Source organism: Marmota monax, unplaced genomic scaffold (genome assembly GCF_021218885.2).
Source record: "Marmota monax isolate L192 unplaced genomic scaffold, Marmota_monax_Labrador192_F-V1.1 WCK01_AAM20220418_F8-fsc00014, whole genome shotgun sequence".
NCBI classification, from domain to species: Eukaryota; Metazoa; Chordata; class Mammalia; order Rodentia; family Sciuridae; genus Marmota; species Marmota monax.
Window position 1 is genome coordinate 16,768,016 of NW_026695222.1, and position 20,049 is coordinate 16,788,064.

General features: G+C 48.1%; 1 protein-coding gene across 2 annotated transcripts in view; it reads left to right on the plus strand.

Annotated features, from left to right (window-relative positions):
• The first annotated feature begins 415 nt into the window (after positions 1-415).
• Positions 416-20,049, plus strand: part of Epb41l1 (erythrocyte membrane protein band 4.1 like 1) — a 122,662-nt gene continuing 103,028 nt past the window's right edge. Inside the window, exons 1-2 of one of the 2 annotated variants that reach the window (XM_058575340.1) lie at positions 416-555; positions 17,442-17,489. The gene's annotated coding sequence lies outside the window, so the exon portion shown is untranslated. The remainder of the gene's footprint in view (positions 556-17,441; positions 17,490-20,049) is intronic. The other variant, XM_058575341.1, reaches the window with a different exon arrangement.

Sequence of the window (20,049 nt, forward strand, 5' to 3'; positions counted from 1 at the left end):
AGGAGGCCCCGGGTGGGGTCTTGTTCTGTTCTTCTCCTGGCTGCCAGTCCCCAGCCTCTGAGGTCCGCGGCGGCTCAGGTAAGAGCCTGGCCACGTGGGGAGGCAGGCGGCGAACCTCTGCTCCAGGCCGGCTCAAGGGGCTCAGCCCCCTCCTCTGCTCCCCTCCCCGGGGGCCGGCGCGACTGCCCCCGACGCGCGGCTCCAGCCCCAGCTCCCGCGATCTGGCGGCTCCAGCGACTCCGGCGGCTGCGGGCTTCCCGGGATTGTGGCGGTCACCGTTGCTGCTGGCCCGCTCGTCTGCCCGCCGCTGCCTGGGCGGCCGGGATCGCGGCCGCCTCCTCCAGGGGAGCGGGCCGGGGCGGGGCGGAGGGGGAAGAGGGGTGTGGGGGGTGGCGGGGAGGGGGCTGAGCGCCGTGGGAGGGAGCGAAGGAGCGAGAGAGCGAGCGGGGCATTTCTGCGCAGCTCGAGTGCGCCTCGGAGCCCGCCTGGGCGGCCGCCGGACGCAGGAACCGAGGGACACACAGCGCCCGGAAGCAGCGCCGCTGCCGTTGCCAGGTTAGCCTCCCTCCTGCCGGCCCCGGGGAGCCCACTGCGCCCGAGCTCGAGAGCGCGGGCAGGGCGATGGCCGAGGGCTGCGGGCTCTGGCCCGGACCCTAGAGCGCTGACAGGCGGGCGACGGGCTCGGGGGCGGGTGCCGGTGCTGGGAGCTCGGGGCTTCGATTTCTGCCTTTCGATACTGGCGCGTGTACGCGTGTCGGAGTCCACGTCTCCGGGTGTGTGTAGGGTGTGAGCGCGCGTGAGCACGAGGATCTGTGCAAGTGGATATTGGTGTGCGCGCGTGCGTATGTGCCCTGTGTGTGCATCAGTGAGGGTGTGTGCCCAGCGTGTCTCCGCGCGTTGGGGCTGGGTGGTGTGTGCATATCTAGGTGAGGGTCTGTGTGTTTGCGCGTGCCTATCTGTGAATGTGCCGGCGAGAGGGTGTGTCCGAATGTGTAGCAGTGTGTGTACATCTGGATGAGTGTGTGTGCTAGTGGCTTCACTTAGGGCTGGAGCCTGTGGCGGTGTGTGTGCGTGTGTGTGTGTGTGTGTGCGTGTCGCTGTGTGCACGCCAGTGTGACTTCCCGTGTGTGAGCGTGTGAGGGCGGGTGTGTACCCGCGTAGCCCCCGTGTGCGTGTGCGCGGCTTTGTCTCCGCACTGCCGGGAGGAAGGGGTGGGAGCGGCGGCCGAGGCTCTGTCGTGGCCCAGAGCTGGACACCTGGCCCGGGCTGTGGGTGGCTGCGGTGGCAGGGGCGTCCCAGCCGGGCGGAGACTCCCTGCTGGCAGGTGGGCAGCCACACCCTAGGGGCCCGAGGAAGCTGGGCTGGCTGACAGTGGAGCCCGCGTTCTGTGCTGAGCTGGAGCGGAGGGCGTGTCCTGCTTGAATCATGGGTGTGTGTGTGCTGAGAGGGTGGGTGGATAGGTGTGGAAGGGTGGGTGTGTGGAGGCGTGGGTGTTGGGTGGTGGTAGTAGCGACAGCGGTCTTCAGGCTGGTAACCCAGCCAGTTCAGAGATCAATTTCCTTGTCGTGGCAAAAAGACTGTCACCCAGGGTCAGACCCAGTCTGGCCAGGTCAGCAGCTCTTCCACCCTCACCCATGCCACCGTTGGGCAGAGCAGCAGCTCAGGTGTCCTAAAAGGACTAAAAGGGAGAACCACTCTCTTAAAGGGCCCGCTCCTCCACTCCAAGGAATCCCATCTCCGGAGACTTCTCTAATTTAAGAGACATGTCTCTGGGTGTGTCTACACCTTTCCCTATGTATTGGGGCATGCATGCATTTCAAGATCTGTATTCTATGTGCATGTTGTGTTCCCCCTGTGTGTTTGTTGTGAATTTTGAGTGCATATGTATCTTTTATCAATGAACAGTGAATAAGACATCTTTGATGTATATTTATCTGTTTTTATATTTGTTTTTATGTATGTATAGCTGTTTGTATATTAGCGAGTGAGTCTGTGTGTGGGGGTTTGCAAGGAAAGTGCCATTTTACTGCCAACTGGAATAGAACAGAAAAATTCTGCCCAAGGCCACTCTATTTTAGAAAAACTGGGTGAAAAGGAAGTTTGGGAATTTAGTCCCTGGCTTTGTGGGTTTTAGATACTGGTGCTGAAATGTAGATAGATTGGGGTTTGACAAGGATACAAGGATGGAGAAAAACAGAGGGTCTTATAGAAGGAATTTTCTGGGAGAAGGCTGTACAAGTGCAAGAATTCTTCCTTCACTTCCACTTCTTCCTCATAACTTCACCTCTCCCTTTGCTGCTTGGTTTGCCAGGATAAGTGCACAAGATTTGAAATGTAAAGGGAAGGAGCTGCTAGTGTAAAAGGAAAGAAGGTGGATGGGTGATAGATTTGGGGGCCAACAGCAGATTTCTGCAATTCTTAAAATGTATCCCTGCCAAAGACAGCAGAGGCTGTGGAAAGCTGAGCTTCTGTTTCCTTCCCTGAATCCTAGGACATGGGAAAGGCTCTGTCCTGCAGCTCAGGAGCCCTGCATTCTGGTCTAGGGATCTCCTTTTGACTTTGATTCAACCCTTTATGGGTTTATCTGCTCAACCAGTACATTTTATTAAGCATCTCTTATGTTAAAGATTCTAAACTCCCCAATCCTTAGTTTCTCTGGCTGGGCAGCTAGGGGGCTGGATTTAGGATCTTTGAGGCCCCTTCCCTTACTTGGACTATTAGTTTGTCTGGTTGTTATCTAGATCTAGGAATTCACCCTTTTAGTCTCCAAGGTCCCCACTTATCTTCTGCAATTCCTTTTACTCTAGCCTAGAGCAATGGTTCTCAAAGTGTGGTCCGCAAGGTCACCCAGGAGTTTATTAGAAATGCAAATTTTAAGGACCTGTGCCAGACCTACAGAATAAAAAATTCTGTGGGCGGAGCCCAGCAATCTGCGTTTTGACAAAAGTAGGTGGTTCTAACGTAACTCTAGAGCAGTGCAGGTAGGGAGCCAGGACCCTCCTCTAGGCTGAAACACCTGGAAAGCTCCACCCCCACCTGTCCTCTGCCACAGGTACCTGAAGTAGAGTCAAAGTCCTGCCTGGTAGGTAGGGGTTCTGGTTTCAAGTCCCACATCTTCCTTTTGATCTTGAACAAGTCACTACTTTACTAACTAATGCAGTGACTTGACAGTGTCTGCTCTTGGCCAGGTTTCTCAGTATGGGATTTCCTGCTCTGCTCAGTGTCTCCAACCCTTACCTTGACCTACAAAGCCTTGTAAGATCCAGTCCCTGCCCACCTCCCTGAAATCAGACACTCTGGCCTTTTAGTTCACCCAGGCACCAAGAACTTTTGCCTTCGGGATTTTTGCACATGGTTCTTTCTACCTAGCACACTCTTCCTCTGCTGCTTATCTTGGCAGACTCCCCTGCTCAGATTTCAGCCCTCTGGTCATTCTCTGGAGTGGGTGGTGTTTGCCAGCTCCCTAGGCTTTCAGTTTCTCCTGTTATATAGTCTTTGAGCTTTCTGTCTTATGGGGCTTATGACAGTTTGTTATACAGGAACTTGTTAGTTGTCTGTCTTTCCTAAGTAGACTGAAAATGCCATCTGGACAGGAACTTGCTTATTAATCTTCCTAGTGTCCCCCACAGTGATAGCTTATGATTTCTGTTCAATAAGTTTGTCCAGTGAATTGATTTATAAAATGGGAAATGTATAAAATGACACCCAAAGTTCCCCCTCAATCCTTGACAATATACTATCTAAGCAGGGTGCAGACTTTTCTTTTTTAAACACTCACGTTCTATATTTTAATATTTAATTTTTTAGTTGTAGTTGGATGCAATACCTCTATTTTATTTATTTTATGTGGTGCTGAGGATTGAACCCAGGGCCTTGCACATGCTAGGCAAGTGTTCTACTGCTGAGCCACAATCCCAGCCCCATGGGTGCAGACTTTTCTTAACCACATTTATCTTTTTTTTTTTTTTTAACTGTTCTATCTCCTGGCTATAGATCTGAGCCTCCCACCCTGACCAGTGTTCTCCAGGCTACAGTGAAAGCAGTAGAAAGCTCCTTGGGAGACACAGCTTAGCTTGTGTTCTATATCTTCCTGGATTAGGATTCTGCAGGAATGAGAAGAGGAAGAGCATTGAATGAGGAATCTAAAGATCTGAGTCCATGCCTTGTTTTTTTTTTTTTTTTTTTTTTTTAAGAGAGAGAGAGAGAGAGAGAGAGAGAATTTTTAATATTTATTTTTCAGTTTTCGGCGGACACAACATCTTTGTTTGTATGTGGTGCTGAGGATCCAACCCGGGCCACACACATGCCCGGCCAACAAGCTACTGCTTGAGCCACATCCCCAGCCCTTATGTCTTGTTATGTGACAAATCACACCCCCCTTTTTTTTGCATGTTTCCTCTTCTGTCAAATGAAGGTATTGGGATGGATGTTGTTCTTAGTATAGTAATTATCCTCTCCCCCCGCCTTTTTTTGGTAGGAGGGATTAAACACAGAGGCCCTTAACCACTGAGCCACATCCCCAGCCTTTTATTACTATTATTGTTTATTTTTTAATATTTATTTTTTTGGTGTAGATGGACACAACACAATGCCTTTATTTTTATGTGGTGCTGAGGATTGAACCTGGGTCCCTCCCGTGCTAGGCGAGCGCTGTACCGCTGAGCCATAATCCCAGCCCTTATTTTATTTTTTAAACAATATTTTTTTAGGGGCTAGAGTTGTAGCTCAGTGGTGGAGCACTTGCCTAGCAAGTGTGAGGCACTGGGTTCGATCCTCAGCACCACATAAAAGAAAATAAATAAAATAAAGCATTCTGACCATCTACAACTACCAAAAAAATTTAAAAAATATTTTTTAATTGTAGACAAACATAATACCTTTATTTTATATGTATTTATTTTTATGTGATGCTGAGGATTGAACCTAATGCTTCATAGGTGCTAAGCAACTGCTCTACTGCTGAGCCCCAGCCCTAGTCCTCCAGCCCTTTTTAATAGTCTACTTAGAGACAGGGTCTCACTGAGTTGCTTAGGACCTCAGTAAGTTGCTGAGGTTGGCTTTGAACTCATGATCCTCCTACCTCAGCCTCCCAAGCATCTGGGATTACAGGAGTGTACCACTATGTCCAGCTCAGGAATTCCCTCTTATCTACTAGAGTTATATACCAAGATCCTCAATGGGTTCCTGAAAGCAGGGATAGTACCAAACTCTCTCTGTGTGTGTGTGTGTGTGTATACACACATATATGTGTGTATATATACGCAGATATATATGTGTGTATATGTATAAAACACTATGGGTTTTTTTTCCTATTAAGTCTAGGGCTTTCACCAGCACTTCCTGGTTTTTCTTTGGCATATATAAATTGCCAACATCACTATTGTGCTTTGGGCCATTATTATGTAAAATAAGAATTGAATACAATTATTGGGATACCAATACAACAGTTGATCTGATATTAGATGGCTGCTAAGTGTCTAAAGGACAGGTAGCATATATAGAGTGGATACATGGGACAAAGAGATGATTCACATCCCAGTCAGGACAGAGCCAGGATGGTATGAGATTTCATTATACTACTCAGAATGGCCTCCAACTTAAAATTTATGAATTGTTTATTTCTTGGACTTTTTAATTTAGTATTTTCAGACCATGGTTGATAAAGGTAACTGAAACTGTGGAAAGTGAAGCCTCAGATAAGGAAGGGATACTACCTTGATTACCAGCATTGGCTCTGGATTCATTTAGACTTTGCCATGTACTAGTTGGGTGGACTTTAGCAAGTGATTGCATCTCTTCATTTTCCCACCTGTAAAGCAGAACCAATAATAGTCTCTGTTTCAGAGCACTGTTCTGAGAATTAAATGAGACAACACATATGGAATGCTTAGCACAGTGTGGGCACATAGTAAACATTTGGTAAATGTTAGCTGTTATTATTATTATGGTTGCTCCACAATTTAGTTCAACATTCTTGAATGCCTTTGTACTGGGCCTTAGACCTATGGAAAGAGATATGACCATAACAGTGTTCACAGACTGAGGGTGGGGACAGACATGCAAAGATGCAGTACCACAAGGACAATGTACAAGGTGCCAGGGTGTGGCTACTTATGAGGAAAATTCTTTATGGAAGAGAAAGAGAGATGGTGTTTGAGTTTAATTTGGTTTCAAGGTAGTTGCAACAGCATATGCTAAGGCAACAGTTCCATGTCTTTGGAGCGGAAGGTGGCTGGAGGTGGGGACAGGTGGGGTGAGTGGCTGGAGATAAGGCTGAGAGGAAGGTTGGGGCCAGATTTGTCACAGGCTGAAGAGCTTGACCAAGTTCAGCAGGTGGTGGGGAACTAGGAAGAGAATTAAGCCAACCCGGAAGGATCAGATTTGCATTTCAAAAACATCTCTCCAGGTGGTGGTGGAGAATGATTTAGGATAGAAGGGGAGGATTGTTGACTGGGACAGAGGCTGCTAAACAAATTCAAAGGGAGGCCCCAGCAGGGTGGATAGGGGCCTAGAACATCAAGAAGCCTGGATGAGGGACTTTTCACGAGTCCCCCTTATACCTCCCAGCTGCCTAATAAATGGAAATCTGAAAACCAGAGTTTGAGAGCCCCGGGTCTACTATTCAAAGGACACATGGTGTGTTAATTTCCTAGGGCTGCTATATGGGAGTATCACAAACCGGGGAATTTGGAGCCACAGAAATTTATTCTCACAGTTCTGGGAGCTGGAAGTCTGAAATCAAGTGTCAGCAAGGTTGGTTCTTTCTGGAGGCTCCCAGCGGGCAAGTCTTTTCCATGCCTCTTACCTAGCTCCTGCTGGTTGCCTGCAATAGTGATCCTTCACTTGCAAAAACTGCATCTCTTCTCACATGGCTTTCTCCCTGTGACTCTGTGTCATATTATAAGGACACCACTCATATTAAGTTCAGGACCTACCCTTACCCTAATCCTAATCCAGTATGACCTCATTTTAATTTAACTAATCACACTTGCAAAGACCCTATTTCCAAATAAGTTCATATTTTGAGCTTCTATATAGGCATGATTGGTGGGGGTGGGGTCACTATTCAACCCAATATAGTCAGGAAGAAAAAGAGCATAGGCCTTGGAGTCTCACAAACCCTGGCCCAAATTCAGGCTTCGAACAGAACAATCATGAGCTTTAGGGTAGATCAGTTACTTTTTCCTCAGGCTCCATTCTCTCTTCAATGAAACAGGGACAGTAGTACCTACACTAGTGTTATAGTGGTAAGATCTGATCAAGATAAGTTGTGAGCAATCTTAGTGAGGTGGTACACAGTAAGTACTCAATACTTATTACTTTCTCTTCAGCTCCTCCTTCTCTGTCCTTAGCAGTTTCGACAAGTTACTTAATCATCGGGCTTCACTTTCCTTACCTGCCAAATGTGCATAAACATCATCCAGCCCTACCTACCTCCCCAGATTGCAAATCTCAGGAGATAATGAGAAAGCTCTTTGTAAATTGCTTAAGGATTTGTTGCTTTGATTTTTAATTATAATCGTCATCATCATAATAACCCTTGGCCTTTGCTACATTCATCCTCTGCACTCAGCAGAGCCCAGCGCAGCCCACTCCTCTCCAAGGCAGGTCCTCTTTCCACTTTGGGACTGGAGGCATCTCATGAGGTGTAGCTGCTGTTAGAGCTGGGAGGATCTTAGAGATGGTCATTGTCATTGCCCTCATTAGCCTAGGGAGGGACAGTGAAACCTGGAAAGAAGTGACACCAAAGGTTAGGGGGCTTTGGAATACCTTGTTCATAGCTCCAGTGTATGCTCCCAGTAATGCTTTACCTTAGTTGCAGATTTAGTCTCTGAAGCAGGAGCTTGGGGCTCGTAGAAGCCTAGAGGGCTCTGTATAGGTCCCAAAGGTGGGGATCCAGCAGAGAAGAGTTCTGCTGAGTCTGGATCAGAATTGCAAAATAGGCAGTGCCTTTGTGGGATGAACGGTAGGTTGTTTTGTTGTCAGCCTGACCGTGGCCATCTCTGTCAGTTCCAGCGGGAGGGCAGGAGGCCACTATGTACAGGCAGCAGCTTGCAGAGCCAGAGCCTGGAGGTAACCCAAAGCTTCAATACCCTATTGACAGCCAGGGCAGTGCTTCTCAGCAGGCTATTCCTAGGCCTTGTGCCGCAAAGGATCTGGAAAGGAGAGAGGGCTTATCCTGTTCTGGCACTTTCCATCAAATCCTCTTCCTTTCCCTCAAGTTGGGGAGTCAGGCCCTTTCTGGGCCCCTGAATTCTTCCACTTTCCTTTTCTCTCTCTTCCTCTTGGTTTTCTCTCCCCCTTCTCTCTGCTGACCCCTTCCCCTCCCCTACCTTCTCTCCAGATTAGAGGTCTACAGCTAAAATTTCCAAACCTACTTCAGGTGGCTGGTTTTGAGGCCTCTAAAGAATTAGATCCTTACAAGAGGCCCACTCTAGTGACTGAGAAACCGCTGCTTGCACTTACTGGCTTCCTCTAGCCAGGACCTATGCTAAGTGTTACATGTATCTTATGTTATTTAATTCCTGCACTGCCTAGCAAGGCAGCGGTTATGGTGCACAGTTCATCAAAGTAAGTAAAATGAGTTCCTCAAGGCCTGCCCAATCCTCAGCCCTCGGGAGGCACAGCTGGAATCTAAACCTCTCTTTGCCCAAAGCCCATGGATTCTTTTAAGAAAAAAGGGATGTGCATTTGCTCAGGTTCTGAGAACAAATGCTTACCTCTGAGAGCAGGGTCTCCAATCCAGGGATCCAGCACTCTGCCACCACTTCAGGGACTGGCCTTCTCTTGGCACCAGCCCTGGAGCTGGCCAGGGCTCTGGCTTCATTTGGTACTAGGCAGCTAGCTGTCCACCTTTGGAAGACACCTGGCATCAGGAAGAGTTGACAGGTTAGGTCTGAAGGTACTTTCCTGTTGACCATCTTAGTTTTTCATGGATGATTTTGAGTCTTTCAGTTAAGGAAGCTTATGATTTGCAAAGAGCACTAGTGTTTTGTTTTGTTTTATTGGCTTATTTAAACCATACAGAATGTTGGGCTTTATTGTGGCATATTCAAACATACATATAACATAGTTTGATCAAATTCATTCCTTATTACCTCCCCTTGACTCCCATTCCCCTTCTTCTACATTGATAGTCCCCTTTTACATCCATGATGTCCTCCACTTTTATTCCTTTCTCTAGCTTTCACATGAGAGGAAACATGTGATACTTATCTTTCTGAGTCTGGCTTATAACATAATGCAAAAAGCATCAGTTTTGCCTGCTTAGAAGGTGCTTGGGAGCTTGGGAGCTTGGGAATCCTCCCTCAGAGTTAGTGATGGCTGGAACTCTGGAAGAAATGGGCAGGGAGGCAGAGGCTGGAGCCTGGAGAGACAGCTTCTGTTAGAAAGGGAAAAATAGGAAATAAGAATGGCCCAAGGTCCAGTGAGGCAGCCTGGGCCTCCTCACACCCCAACTTCAGCCCAGGAGTTCAGACTTCCTCCCATTCAGGGCCTCTAACCTCAGAGTGTCACTCCAGAGTTGGGGCAGCTGCAGTCATGTGCTGAGCCCCCACCTACCCCACCAGCCTAGACAGCTGCTCACCTGAGTAGAAGGGACCTTGATGAAGGAGCAGTGGCTTTAAAACTCTTAGCCACAGAACCCACTCTTCATAGGCAAGAGAGCAGAAAATCAATATGTGAAATGGCTCAAGGGGAAACAGCTGGGCATCCCATCCCACCCCCCTAACTACTAGAGTTCCTGAGGCCAGGTTTGTGGAACTTTGTTCCTGCTAAGAGCAGCAAAGGGGACCCGGCTAAAACACTCTCTTTCAGAACCCACCACAGAGATTCAGACTCAGCTATTTCATGGGGCTGGTTATTAGCCTACAGATTCCCTCTCACAGTGATTGGGATGCAGATGATTCTCACATTGCCCTTGAAGTACACTGGTCTCAGATATGTGTGAACTTCTGAATTGGCATGCACAGTTTTGAGAGTGTCCATTGTCCCCAGGGGAGGATCCTTTGGCTTCATCCAAGTTTTTGAATCATGACCCATAAAAGTTTAGAACCACTGTCTGCAGGGTTGTTTTATGGAGTTGAAGGTAAGGCCTAGAGAAGGGTCACCAGGGAGCTAATGACAGAGCCAGGTGGAGAAGGCTGGTTTCCCATATCTCCATGTTCATTGCTGGCTCTACTGTGAAGTGTTGAGGGCCTAGTTTTTCCACCTGTAAAATGGGAGTTGAGCGGGCTAATACTAAGATCTTGCATAGCTTTGATCTTGGGTTCTGGAAACTGGTCTTTGATTGCCCAGTCATGTTCTTTGCTCTTCTCCTGGCTATCTCCCCACAATCACCCACCTCTGGTGGGGCCACCCTCTTTAGCATCTTTATTCTCTGAGTTTCTGGGCAGAGCCTGGATTCTGGATCTTCTTTGTCTCTTTCCTCTTGTTAAAACATATGTCCAGATGTTCAGGCCTTCTCACCCTTTCCCTGACCACTCACCAAATATGCACCAGATGCCTGTGAGTCTGGGGAAGCTCAAGGTGGCCTTTCTGCAGGGCTGGATGCTCAGACTGATGCGAAGGAAGGGGCTAGGACAACGCCCTGTCAAAGGCTCCTGGGACACACCCATCGCTCACCTCTGTCTTTGCCCTTGCTCCCTCTGTTCCTCCCTGCCAGGAATGCCACCCCCACCCTTCCCCAATCCCTTCAAAAGCCTGTCTGCCTTTTTAAGGCTGAACTCAGATGCCAGCCTTGTGAGCCCTCCCCCAACCTGCACAATGAGGTTCACTTTACCTCCTCTGCATTCCCTTCGCACCTTATCTGCTCCCCTCTGGGGACAAGCTCTGCTTATTTTGGCTTTGTCTGGGGAGAGGGCTGGTCTCTCACTAGGCCATGATCCCTCTAAGCACTGGAATGTCTCATGTCTCATTCTTTCTCCCCAGCCCCTAGCGCAGGGCTGTGCACAGAGCAGATGCTTAATCCAGGCTTATGAAGTTTTATTAGCAGAATCTGCCTCCAGCCTTGGCTGGGCTGGTTTCTTTGGAGCCCCTGTGGCCCATGTCACTAACAGGCTGCAACTTCTCACATGTCCCCTCCTTCATGTGTGGGTTGGAGAAAGGCCAAGGAGGGTAGAGGCTAAGAACTTAAATTCCAGTCTTGATGCAGCTGTTTCCTGACTGTGTGACCTTGGAGAAGTCACTTCCTCTTTCTTAGTCTCAATTTTCTCAATTTTAAAACAAAGGGCTAGGGATGGCAAGTTTTTTTTTTTTTTTTTGGGGGGGGGCTATAAAAATTAACTTAAATGCCATGTGTAAAATGTTGATATAGCATTGTAAAGAATAAATGGACAATAAATTATAACTCATGATATTTTAGTTAATGGCTATCTGTTGTTTAGCAAATACCTGTTGTTTTAGTAAATACCCTTGTTCAGAGTCATCCTCTGAACAAGGGGTACTACCTACGGTGTTCTGAGCATTGCACTGGGGGGCCAGGGTGAGAGAGAAGAAAAATCATAATAGGATTTCTGAGGTCTTAAGGTCAAGTGTGGGCATCAAGACCCTAGCTCAGGAATCAGGGTCTGGCAAATACATGGCTGAATGAGTTGAGAAATGAACGATTTTGTCGATTCCATGCCAGAGGTGACATTGAGCTAAAGGACATGAATGTAGGAGGGGCAACAAGAGGCTGGGAGGGGACAATGGGAGGCATGTATGTAGAGGTTACAGGATGGAACAAAGAGCAGGGTGGATGGATCTGCACACAGAAGGGACTTGGGGTCTGCATCTCAGGTGGAGAGGGAGCATCAAGCTTTGTTTTGCCATGAAGAATTTGGGGGACTGATGGCTCACAAGGGCACCCCTGAGAGCAAGAGAGAGAAGCCTGGGATGTAGGGCAGGAAAATGAGAGCTTTCTGTTGGAGGCAATGGGAACCAGTGAAGGCTGTAGGCAGGGGTGGGCAAGGGGAGGCCTTGGTCCCTTTCTGCCCAGTTGGGAGCTGAGAGTGGCTTCAGTTCTGGGCCTCTGCAGGGCTGCCTGTTTACCTGGCCAAGGTTAGGATTTGAACCCTCATTTGCTTGTAGTTAAAGTACAAACTGATCCCAGAAATATCATAATTTCTAAAGATCAGAGTCAACTAGCAGAAGAAATGATCTCTTAACCTTACACAGATGGGAGGCAGAGGCCCAGGACCGGGAAACACCACCCAAGAACATGGAGGGACCTGCCCCCTGAGCTCACAGTAGGCTGTCGACCTAGGCCTGTGTTAGGGGTTGGGGGAAGAGAACCCAAGGAGGGAACCCAAGGAGGATGTAAATGACAAGCTCACGTCAGTTTGGGAGCAATCTGTTGCCAGGGTGTGTGTGTGATCCCAGGTGAGTGGGAGGGGAGTGGGCGGTAGCTGGCATCATCATTCCAGGTTTTCCTTCTGGAGAAGGAGAAATATAGGGCCATATAGGTGGGATCCAGGGGAATATTGGGATATGGGGGAGATTAGGGGGTGGCCAGAGAGAAGGCGGCTGTTGCCAAGCAGCGAAAGACACGACTTCATTAGAACAGCACAGGCCTCTGAGCACTGTGGGCCTGGCACCGTTCACCAGCCCTAAGCTGGGGCAGGATCACCTTCATGACTAGAAGGAACCAGGGCTCCCGAGGTCACAGTTAGAAAGAATGGAGCAAGGAGCAGCGTCCAGTGCTGGGGTGCTTCAAAACCATGTCCCTGGCAAGCTCTGGGTGGCCACTGTCCCAATTTTGGGAGATCTTGGGGTCTAAGAGGTCAGGAGTTCCCAGCTCAGGGCAAGCCATCTTTCGCCTCCCTTCCTTGCTCCTCCATCAGGCTGCTCACCTAGCTGGCCTGTTTTATTCTAGTTTCCCCTCACCCCTTATTGGTTAAAAATATTTATTGAGCTCCTGCTATGTTCCAGGCACTACCCTGACCTCATGGAACTTAAGCCGCCACCTCTTAGCACAGACAACTGTTCCACATTTGCAGGGAGGGGCTGGGAGGAGCAGTTGGGGAGGTCACTAGACTCCCTTCTGTCTTCAGCCTTGCCCTCTTCCAAGTCCCCCTATTTTCAGATGGGACTTCTTGCTGGAATTAGCTCCTGCTAAAGTGGAAACCAATCACAGTTAATTGTTAAACTTAATAGCTAGTGAAAATTTCACCCTGCTGGACTGGTAGGCAGGAGCTGAGAGGGCGGAGCCACCTAGGTTTTTCTGGCCTGTACCTGCCACCTTTTCCCTACTATAGGCTCTGTCTCTAGGGCTGTCTCCTGTCCAGGGACAGGAGGCCACTTGGATCCTTTCCCCGTCCTCCAGCTGAGGCCGCCCTGGGAGGTTAGTCCTGGCTCCAGTCCAAGGGCCTCTGTGTGAGTGCTCTTGCAGGGCAGGTGGGAAAGAGCACCTAGTGACCCAAAGAACAGGTAGCCAGCGGAAGTCCTGATTTTGCCCCTGCTGGGCAGGGGCGAGGGGAGGTAGGGAAGGTGTCATGGTGTCCCAAGCCCTCCACACGGGACCTCTGCCCAGCACAGCCCATGCATCTTTCTTTTGCTTTCCTTCCCCTTTAGCCTCTTCACTAGATTTCCTGTTCTGGGCCATTCTCTGCCACTAAATTGTGGGAGAAGGATTCCTGAGAAGAGGGCAAAGGATTGTTTCTTTCTCCAGAAACTGATTCTTGGACTAGAATGGGCCCCTGTCACACTTTAGGGACAGAGCCCATGTCACCTGGCCTGTCAAAGCTTGGGCAGGTGGCCCACCTCTCTGAGCCACAGAGTCATCCTCTGAACAAGCAGTACTATGATTCCTTCCTTACCATCATTGTGCATATTATAGGCACCATATGTAGGCATTAATATTAGGCTCAGCTTAATTCTATTCTATTAAATGAATAGAAGCCGTTCTATTCAGATGCCAGTTTACTTCTGAAGCTTAGCTCTGGGTTTGAGTGAATGGAGACCATCAGTTCACACCCTCAAGGACTTGACTTCAGAGCTGCATCTGCTTTATACAGTAGCCACTAGTCATGTGGTTGTTGAACACTTGAAATGTGGCTACTGTGACTGGGGAACTGAATTTTAAATTTTATTTAATATTTAGCCAGGTGAGGTGGTGCACACCTGCAGTCCCAGCAACTTGGGAGGCTGAGGCAGGAGGATCACAAATTTGAGGTCAGCATATATCACTTAGCAAGGCCCTAAACAACTTAGTGAGACCTTGTCTCAAAATAAAAATTAAAAAGGGGGTGCTGGGATCGTGGCTCAGTGGTAGAGCCTAGCACAGGCGGGGCCCGGGTTCGATCCTCAGCACCACATAAAAATAAAGGTATTGTGTTGTGTTCATCTACACCTAAAACATAAATATTTTTTAAAAAGGGGGTGGGAATGTAGCTCAGCGGTAAAGTATCCCTGGGTTCAATCCCCAGTACCAAAATTTTTTTTAAAACTTAATATTTAATTTAATTAACTGAAAATTTAAAAAATGACACTCCATTGTGGACAAACTTCTACAATTGTTTGGGAACTTGGATTTGTGAATATACTTTTTCATTTGTAAAGGCTAAGGTAATCTAAATATCTATTAAAAATTTAACATCTGTATCAAGAAGTGCTGTAAGTATAAAGTATATACTAGATCTGATTTAGTATGAAAAAAGAATGTAAGATATTTAAATAGTATATATTTGTGTGTGTGTGCATATATATATATATATATATATATATATATATATATTAAATGTTTAAATTGATATATTGGTTAAATATATTATTAGAATTAACTTCAGGGCTGGGGATGTAGCTCAGTGGTAGAATGTTTGCTTAGCATCTTCAAGGCTTTGGGTCCAATCACCAATACCACACACAAAATTTTTTTTTCACCCATTCCTTTATTCTTTATAAGATGTGGCTACTGGGAATTTTAAAGTTAAATATGTGGCTTGCATTATATTTCTTTTTGTGTATGTGACACGGTCTCGCTATGTTGCCCAGCTGCTATTGAACTCCTGGGCTTAAGTGATCCCACCCCAGTTTCCAAGTAGCTGGGACTACAGGCACGTGTCATTGTGCCAGGCCTCACATGATATTTTCTTTGGACAACACTGTTGTAGCCAGAGAGTTGAGTTGGACACATTTGAATAATCATCCAAGACTATAAAAAGATGAATTTAAGGACAGAGCAGGCCATCTATTCCCCACTCACCTCTGGCTTTGGGCCATGGGCAATCCCATAGCTTCCAGGTTAAGATAGCTTCTCACCTGCTCTGAGTGTGACTTTGGGCATTTCCCTTTGCCAAACCTCAGCCTGTCATCTATAAATTGGTCCTAATGGTGATGAAGGGACTAACCTGAGAAATGATGTAAAGAAGCATTTAGTTCAGTGCCTGGCACTTCTGAGAAGCCCCATATTAACAGTGGTGGTGATTGCCACTGTAATTGGTTATGGGGTTGTTGTTATAACTGCTGCATCCATCAGGGTGGATTTGATTCTGCCACTTGTCTGGATGGAACATGGACCAGAAGGAAAGGAGGAGAAGTTAGAAGTTTAAACATGAGAGTCAGATGGGGACATGGGGGATGTTCTTTATGATGCATTAGGAGATTGCTTGGGGGTAGCTCCTTGGATCTTCCCTTTTGCTGGTGATCAGGAAAAAGTCCCCATTTCTCAGATGAGAAAGCAGAAATCTGTCAGAAAGAAGGTGCTTGGTTATACAGCCAGATGGAGAATGCATGAGTCCCCAATCCTGTTGTGGTAACATGGAGCCAGGGCCGGGAGGCCACCACTTGAGGCTGTAGCAGTCTCCTGTAACTGGACATCAGTTAGTACAGCCATCTCATTCTGGAGTTGAAGAGAAAAAGATGAGAGGGAGGAAGGAAGACGGGGCGCTGGGGGCAGACAGACAAGAGACAAGAATAAGACAGAGACAGAGAGAGGCCTAGGATCACATAGCAAGATGGTAGGCAAGGCAGAGCTGCTTCTGTTTGTTTAGATCCAGCTGCTGGCTCGGCCCTAGCAGGCAGGATGGTGGCCCTGCTTGTCAGCCCCCTCCTTTTCTGCCAGTCCCTAGAGAAGGCTTCTGAGAAAGAAGCTTTTGTTTCACCAGCTCCTTCTGGTTTCCTCTCAAGGTAGCTGCACATGTGCAGACACACACACACACACACACACACACCACTCTGATTTGCATTTGTCCCTGTTCCAGGTTTAGAGGGCCCTGAGATCTGAAGCTTCTCTGCACTCTGGATATCCACAGAGACCCTAGGTTTTTTCCACCAAGGAGGCTTGGGTTCAAGTCCCTTGCCTACTGTTAATTTTCTGTGACCTTGGGCAAGTCACATGTGATTTTTTTTAGCTTTAACTTCCTCATCCAAAAAGCAGGGACCAAAATAGCTTATGCCTGGTCTAGTGTTGAGAACCGCTGCCCCACAGCCCAGCAGCCAGTGTGGGGGTCTTGGCTCTGCCACTCACTCACCGCCTGGTGTTCAATGAGTCATTTCACTTTCTGGGTCTCAGGTTCCTCATCTGTAAATGGAGGTTGTGATGAGACATCATACAAACTCTCCGAGTGCATCATCTCACCTAGTCCTCCCGTCGGCCCCAGAAGTTGACACTATTACTCCTAATTTCCAGGTGAGGAAAGGAAGTGACTTGGCCAGGTCACATAGTTAAAAAGTGGGGAGCCAAAATCCTCCACAGGCCTGTGTCACTCCAGAGCCCAAGCTCATTAACCACTGGGTGTTCTTCCTGTTTGCCTGATTGATCCTCATGTTCCAAGGGATGTGGAAACACCTTGTCCCGGCTGGAGATTGACTTTATGGAGCGTCTGAGTGCAGAGGACCTTCAGCTACCCCACCCGTGGAACACCAGGCTGGGTCTGTAGTTGGGGCTCCAAGAAGATGGCAAAGGGCTTTAATACCCTGTGAGTGAATTCTACCAGCACAGAGTACCACGGGGTCACTGAGGCTGACCATATTTTTTTTTCCCAGATGGGGAGACTGACGCAGGTTGAGAGGGCAGTGGGAATGCTTGTTCCTGGGGGCTGGACTGACATGGAAGGCCCCTGAGTGTTGGGGCCCCTGCTCTCTCTCACCTACCTATACAATTAAAAGTAAATGTCTCTCGAATCTGTCTTCTGCAGTCACTTCACCACGCAGCCATTCTTGTCCCTTTCCATCCCCTTCTCTACCTGGGAGTCAGTGGCTTCCCATTGCTTTAAGATTCACCTTCATCTTGGCCTTCTCAGTCTTCTTCTCAGTCCCTTCCCAGTCTGGCCCCTGCGGGCCACAGCAGCCTCAGATTCCTCACCTTCCCGTTTGCCCTCTGCATTCAGTCCCACAGCTGTTCTGCTTAACAGGTTCAGCAACTTCCCTGACGTTCCTCCAAAGTCCAGAGCCAGCCTCCCAGTTGCCAGCATGCGCTGGGCCGGGAGCTGTTCTGAGGAGCTAATGCTGTCTCCTCCTTTTAGGTGCCTGGCTGCAGACGTCTTCACCAGGGAGCCCGAGTGCACAGAGGGGTGAGTGTCCCAGAGGCACTGCCTAGTCTCCTGCTTCTGCTGAGGTTGGGCAGAGGGGTCTTCCAGGCGCTTGGTTTTGATCTATTTTAATGCTGGGGTGGTGTGAGGGTTTATTAGATCAAGGTTCCTGGGGGTTGAGAAAGGGGGCTTTAGGATTGTCTGAAGTAAGACCTGAAATGCACATTCATTAAGTATTCTGTGTTGACAAAGGACATTCTTTGCCTACCTTGCTTATTCACACCAAGGTTGGTGTTGGGCTGGGAAGCTGGATCCGCAGGCCCTGCGGCCCTTGCTTTCTTGTGCTTACTATTCCAAGGTGTAGACTGGATTCGGGAGAGGGCGTTTTCATTCTGGTTCTGTCGCCGACTGATACTGTATGATATTCCTTTCTGATGACCTCAGTGTCATATATACATCCCTTGGACACGGGCTGGGAAAAGGTAGGGTCAGACTAAACGAGCTTTCTTTTTTTCTTTTTCTTTTTTAACTTTACAGTAGGGAAATCTTTTTTTCAAGTGAATCCCAAAGAATCTCAGTGCACAAAATAGCTAAAGGGATTGTAGCCTCCATTGAAGTAGGGGTAGGATTGGTGGCTCTAATTGGCTAATTCCTCAGGCCCCAGTTGCCCCTAGACCTTGGCTGCCACAGACCTTGGCTTTGAGTAGAGATTTGGAAACTCACTGGCTTGGGGCATGTTAGGAGGTGTGACTCTGGCAGGGCAAGGCAAATAAAGTTATATTGATTAAGAAATTATAAATGCCATTGTGGGGTTATTAGGAGACATGACTACAGGGCTTCCCTTGGACTGGTAGAAAGACCCTAAAAAAATTGTCCCCTCTGCCACTGAGCTACAACAAATGGTGTTATCATTTTAGAATCCTGTTTTTCAGTTTGGGATAAATATGAGGGACCTCTGGCTTCGTAGGGGATTATTCCTGTGTGTGTGTGTGTGTGTGTGTGTGTGTGTGTGTTTGTGTGTGTCTGTCTGTCTGTGGGTGTAGGGGGCAGGGACCATGGGGGATGGGATGGGGCTGAGCCAAGCTGAGGCAGGTAGAATGAATGGAGAAGGGAGCTGGAAACATGTGATTACTGGGTAGTGGGGACAGGGATGGCTTTAGCTCCAGTTAAAAGGAATGATTTGGCTCCTTCCTGCCAGAACATGGGCCCCACAGAGATCTCTGGGCAGGAAGTACTGGGAACAAGGCATCCTCTGTCCACAGCCACAGTGCAGCCAGGACAGAGGAGGTGGATTAGGAGTTCCCAGGAGGAGGCCTGCCCAACTGTTCCCTGACATTTGGGCCAATGTGCGGGGAGAAGGGAAACTCGGGATGTGTGTGCATAGGGGAGGTGGGGGCTCGGTAAGGGGAGGTAGAGGTTGGTTTGAACATTTATTCCAGTCTCTCCTCAAGCTTCCTGAAGCCCTTCAAGGAAGCAAGCTCAGAGCAGAGAAAGATGAGAGTCTAAGCATTAACCATTATCAGTTTGCTGAAGGAAGGAGAGAATAGATTTTCACTGGCAGCCTGGTGTAGTGGAGGCCATCGGCCTGCAAGTCCAAACCCTACATTCAAGTACTTGCTCTGTGGCCTTGGTCTTGTTATTTCCCCCTTTCTGGGCCTCAGTTTCCCCTTCTGCAGAATGTAGATGAATACATTGGCTCTTCTGAGTGTCAGTTAGAAGAATGTTTTTTAAACCCTTTTGGGCACTGCATCCCAACATGTAAGCATTTGTACCAGTTTGTCTCATTGAACTGGGGGTTAGTTTACCCAGACTCCTGCCTTCCTCATCACCCTTTGTTCATTGAGTGATTTTGAAGTTCTTCTGCAAATTCCCAGGGCTGTAGGGAAGAGTGTCTAAAGAGTGCTAGGTTAGGATGCTTCTTGAGAACCTGCTTTATAAACTGTCCCCTGTAGCCTGGGTGACAGGAATTGTGCCCAAGAACACAGGGGCAATTATTATACTATTATACTGGCTTCTACCTGGCCTTACCCCTAGCTAGCACGGACCTAATCTTGATTGTCCTGGGCCAGTTCATAGGACTGATGAGGAATCAGGTCAATTTTCCATCTCTCTCCCTTTATCCCTTGTCTCTCCCCTTTAAGCTGTCCACTGCTCCAGTTTAGCAGTCCAAACAGAAAGAGGGAACAGTTTTTCTTCTCGGGTCTTTCTATCAGTCCAAGGGAAGGATTCTGATTGATTGGTTTTATCCTTGTTGCTGGGAGGATAGGGATATTCTGAGTGGTTAGGCCTGGGTCAGGTGCCTGCCCAAGGAGCTATGGAGGGACAGAGCTACCACCTGACCAGTCGGGTGGAGGCTGTTAGGCAGACAGACCACCAAAGCATGTTAAGATGTTACTGGAGTATTGGTTATGGGAAAATGAACAGCTCAAAGGCCTGTAAAGGGCTGTAACTCCTCTCTCTTTAAAAAAATAATTTTTTTTTTTTAGTTATAGATGGATACAGTACCTTTATTTATTTATTTTATGTGGTGCTGAGACTCGATCCCAGTGCCTCACACATGCTAGGCAAGCACCCTGCCACTGAGCTACAGCCCCAGTCCTGT